Source organism: Nomascus leucogenys, chromosome 3 (assembly GCF_006542625.1).
Source record: "Nomascus leucogenys isolate Asia chromosome 3, Asia_NLE_v1, whole genome shotgun sequence".
Taxonomy (NCBI): domain Eukaryota; kingdom Metazoa; phylum Chordata; class Mammalia; order Primates; family Hylobatidae; genus Nomascus; species Nomascus leucogenys.
The window spans coordinates 88,819,332-88,824,461 of record NC_044383.1 but is presented as its reverse complement, the minus strand read 5'-3'; the positions used below and the strand labels follow the sequence as shown (position 1 = coordinate 88,824,461).

The window sequence follows — 5,130 nt, the reverse complement described above, 5'->3', positions numbered from 1 at the left end:
CTTGAATTAATTTTTGTATAAGGTGTAAGGAAGGGATACAGTTTCAGCTTTTTTTTTTTTTTGGTGGGATTCGTATGACTTTTAATTTCTTATGTTACTAATGTCTTACAGTAAGTGTGAGGAGTAAAGACAGGTATGGGGTAAAGGTAAGGAAGAAGAGAAAAGTATTTTTCAAGTTCCTTGAACTATTGAAGCATGTGCTAGGATAAGAAAGTTCAGTAAAAGCATTATGTCCTTATCACCAGAGCTCTTAAAGGAGACATGGAACAGAGACAGGGCAACTCTTCAGCTCTGGCAGAAGTGACTGCTGGGCAGAGAACAAATCCTGCATCAGCCTTGGCACACATAAAAGACTGAGCAATGCAGATGCTACACAGTTGGGCAGATGAAGAGCTGACTGTCCAGAATCTACTTCTAGCAAGTGAGTAGGCGCATGCACACCCCTTCTCTGGTCTGAGTGTCTCTTCCTCTCTGGCAGGATCCCACCAACTGTGCAGCCATGGGGTAAGTGTTGGGGAAGTCTTTTAGAAAAGAGAAAGATTTCTTTCTTATATATACGCTGGTAGTGTTGATTGAGCAGAAGTGGTTTCTTTTACTTTGGGGTGGTAGCATTGTGTCCTGGTGAGAAAATATCCTACACTTAGCAGTTGTAAAAGGCATAGGAGAGTGAAAGCCAGGCCTCTTTAGGACCTAGACTAGTGAGAAGGGGAATACGTGGATTCTAAGGGTAAGGGGATGAAAAAGCTAATTCTATATCACCACAAATGAACTGACACATAAATGACACTTGGCTTTTTCCACTCATAGAAACACTCACTTCTTCTAGCTTATACTACTAAATCTAAGGTCAGCTTCACCACAGTTTGGGATATTTACTGTGCTTCTAAAGTAAAAGTGAAAAGCTACATCCTTAATAGTTTTTTCTCCTAATTAAATAGATTTGTGTAAGCTGAAAGCCTAAAGTCTAGGGATTCTTTTCATTATTTCATATGTTGGGGGAAACCCTTAAAATTCATCACTGCCATTTTTTTAACTTACAGAATTGAAAGAATATGAAATGGGCAGGGATAAGTAATTACACGAGTCATAGACATGGTCAACATGCATCTAATTTTACCCACTGAGCAGAGAGCGAATGGGGGTAAGTTCTTTGAGAAGAACCAAAATGTGTTTAAAAGGGAAGAATACTACACTAGACTATTTTTTTCCTACATGGAAGAAAAGGATATATGGAATTGAGGGAGGTGAAAAGTGTCCATTAAACAAACACCTATTATTTGTGAATAATTCTATCAGAGTGGAATTGGGTGTGGACCATTAGTTTGTCTCTGGCAGTGATCTTATGTTTTAGGTATCTAGAGTAAGATTATTTAGCTGGGTAATGGCTGGGTAGCGTGAATAGTTTTAATTTCAGTTCACAGCAAATGACGATGATCACAGATTTAGCACCTTAGTTTGTACTTCCTCTGCACCTGAATCATCAATCACTGTGAAGCGTGAGCTGAAGTTCAGAAAGCTGTATTCTTAGATAACTCATCTGTGATTGCTCCAGGACTGCAGTTTACTTCAATCTAAGGGGTGGTTTTCTTATTAGAGAATGTAAGTATTCAATACTAAATATGAGACTGAAGCCTTGAAGACATTTTATAGTGGTGGCAGCTGTTATGGTTCAGGAATAGGCTGTTTAACAAGTCAAATGCATATCATTCCCTCTTAAGCATTAACTTTTTCGAAGCAATGGAATTACATTTTTTGGCTTGATATGGTGGTTTCTTCTATATTTGATTTCTCGGTTTTCTTAGTAGATATTACTGTCTCCTCTAATATTTCTTCAAAACTTTCCCCTATCTGGGAGGTTTTCTTAGAGGCTACCTTAGATGCCTCCTCCTTCTCCTCCTCTTTCTTAAGTGATAGCCCTGTGGATGAGACTTTGGAGGTTGTAGAACTGAGGATTCCAGGTGGGAGCAGATAACTTGGATTGGGAAGTGGATTCAGCCCTGAAATGCTTAACCCACTGGAGCTAAAACATGTCTCCTCGCCTTCCAGCAGTTTCTTGTAAGCAGCTATCTCAATGTCAAGAGCCATTTTGACATTGAGCAAGTCCTGGTATTCCCGAAGGTGGCGTGCTATCTCACTCTTGGTGTTCCTCAGATCATTCTCCAGCTGCCCAATGCTATCCTGGTAGCCAGCTACCTCGGCACTGTGCCGCTCCTCCAGCTCCAGGATCTGCCTCTCCAAGGACTCCTTGGCTCTGCGCCGGCCCTCGATCTCGATGGTGCGCGCCTGCAGCTGGCGCCGGTACTCGTGGATCTCCTCGCGGCTGGCCCTGATGGCCTCGGTGCTGCGCGCCGCCTGCTCGTTCAGGTTGGCAAACTTGGACTTGTACCATTCTTCCGCGGACTGCAGGTTCTTAGCGGCCAGGGACTCATACTGGGCGCGGATCTCCCTCAGAGCCGAGGTCAGGTCTAGTTTAGCCACAGCCTTGTCCACCTCGGCCGCGGCCTGTGACGGACGACGCCTGCAGCGTGGCCAGCAGCTCCGCTACCTCCTCGTCGTGCACCTGGCGTAGGAAGGCCAGCTCGTCCAGCAGCGACTCCACCTTCTTCTCCAGGTCCAGGCGGGCCAGCGTGGCGCCGCCCACGTCGCGCTGCTGCGTCTTCAGGGCGTGCTCGTCCGCGGCTCTCCTCCTCGCGCGCGCCCGCAGCCGCTGCACCTCCTAGGCCAGCCCGTCGCGCTCCAGCAGGGCCTGCGAGCGAGCCGAGCTGGCCTCCTCCAGCTGCGCGCGCAGCTCGCGCAGCTCGCGCAGCTCTGGCTGGAAGAGCTCGCCGACGCGCGACGGCTCGGCGTGGCGCTGTCGCAGCGCGGCCAGCTCGGCCTGCAACGCGCGGTTCTGCGTCTCCAGCTGATGCACCTTCTTGATGAACACGGCGAAGCGGTCGTTGAGGCCACATTGCTGCGGGACAGCGACTGAGAGCGGAAGCCGCCCTCGCCGCCGGCCCCGGAGAGGCGGGCGGACAGGTGAGAGCCATTCCCGAACACCTTGCGGTAGGAGGAGGAGGAGCACAGGTAGTGCTCCTAGCCGAAGCTCATGGTGCGGGGATCCGGGCCGGACGTGCGGCTTCCGCGGGAGCTACAGAAGAAAGGAGAGGCGCGGCAGGCAGGGCCCAGTTTCAGCTTTCTACATATGGCTAGCCAGTTTTCCCAGCACCATTTATTAAATAGGGAATCCTTTTCCCATTGCTTGTTTTTGTCAGGTTTGTCAAAGATCAGATAGTTGTAGATATGCAGCATTATTTCCGAGGGCTCTGTTCTGTTCCATTGATCTATGTCTCTGTTTTGGTACCAGTACCATGCTGTTTTGGTTACTGTAGCCTTGTAGTATAGTTTGAAGTCAGGTAGCGTGATGCCTCCAGCTTTATTCTTTTGACTTAGGATTGACTTGGCGATGCGGGCTATTTTTTGGTTCCATATGAACTTTAAAGTAGTTTTTTCCAATTCTGTGAAGAAAGTCATTAGTAGCTTGATGGGGATGGCATTGAATCTATACATTAGCTTGGGCAGTATGGCCATTTTCACGATATTGATTCTTCCTACCCATGAGCATGGAATGTTCTTCCATTTGTTTGTATCCTCTTTTATTTCATTGAGCAATGGTTTGTAGTTGTCCTTGAAGAGGTCCTTCATGTCCCTTGTAAGTTGGATTCCTAGGTATTTGGGTATTTGATTCTCTTTGAAGCAATTGTGAATGGGAGTTCACTCATGATTTGGCTCTCTGTTTGTCTGTGATTGGTGTACAAGAATGCTTGTGATTTTTGTGCATTGATTTTGTATCCTGAGACTTTGCTGAAGTTGCTTATCAGCTTGAGATTTTGGGCTGAGACAATGGGGTTTTCTAGATATACAATCATGTCATCTGCAAACAGGGACAATTCGACTTCCTCTTTTCCTAATTGAATATCCTTTATTCCTTTTCCTGCCTGATTGCCCTGGCCAGAACTTCCAACATTATTTTGAATAGGAGTAGTGAGAGAGGGCATCCCTGTCTTGTGCCAGTTTTCAAAGGGAATGCTTCCTGTTTTTGCCCATTCAGTATATTGGCTGTGGGTTTGTCATAGATAGCTCTTATTATTTTGAGATACGTCCCATCAATACCTAATTGACTGAGAGTTTTTAGCATGAAGGGTTGTTGAATTTTGTCAAAGGCCTTTTCTGCATCTATTGAGATAATCATGTGGTTTTTGTCCTTGGTTCTGTTTATATGCTGGGTTACATTTATTGATTTGTGTATGTTGAACCAGCCTTGCATCCCAAGGATGAAGCCCACTTGATCATGGTGGATAAGCTTTTTGATGTGCTGCTGGATTCGGTTTGCCAGTATTTTATTGAGGATTTTTGCATTAATGTTCATCAAGGATATTGGGGTCTGAAATTCTCTTTTTTTGTTGTGTCTCTGCCAGGCTTTGGTATCAGGATGACGCTGGCCTCATAAAATGTGTTAGGGAGGATTCCCTCTTTTTCTATTGACTGGAATAGTTTCAGGAGGAATGGTTCCAGTTCCTCCTTGTACCTCTGTGGAATTTGGCTGTGAATCCATGAGGTTCTGGACTCTTTTTGGTTGGTAAGCTATTGATTATTGCCACAATTTCAGAGCCTGTTATTGGTCTATTCAGAGATTCAACTTCTTCCTGGTTTAGTCTTGGGAGGGTGTATTTGTCACAATATTTTCTTAATTCATTCATCTGTTGATGGACATATAAGATTGCTTGCAAATATTGACTATTGTGAACAGTGCTAATATCCTGATTTCCTTTCTTTTGGGTATATACCCAGCAGTGGGATTGCTGGATTGTATGCTAGGTCTAATTTTAGTTGTTTTAGAAACCTCCAAACTTTTATCCATAGTAGTTGAAGAAATTTACATTCCCACCAACCGTGAACAAGAGTTCCCTTTTCTCCACATCCTCTCCAGCATTTGTTATTGCCTGTCTGTAGATATAAGCCATTTAAAAGAATTTGATGCATTCTTCAACATGTCAATAGCACTTTTCAACTCTAGAAGTTTGCTTAATTCATTTTAATTATTTCAATCTCTTTGTTAAATTTTTCTGATAGAATTCTGAATTCCTTCTC

General features: G+C 44.8%; 1 pseudogene across 1 annotated transcript; it reads right to left on the bottom strand.

Moving 5' to 3' along the window:
- Positions 1–361: 361 nt before the first annotated feature.
- LOC105739555 lies at positions 362–3,090 on the bottom strand (annotated as a pseudogene). The gene has a single exon (XR_004027859.1). The product of XR_004027859.1 is annotated as an alpha-internexin pseudogene (transcript).
- Between the last annotated feature and the right edge of the window lie 2,040 nt (positions 3,091–5,130).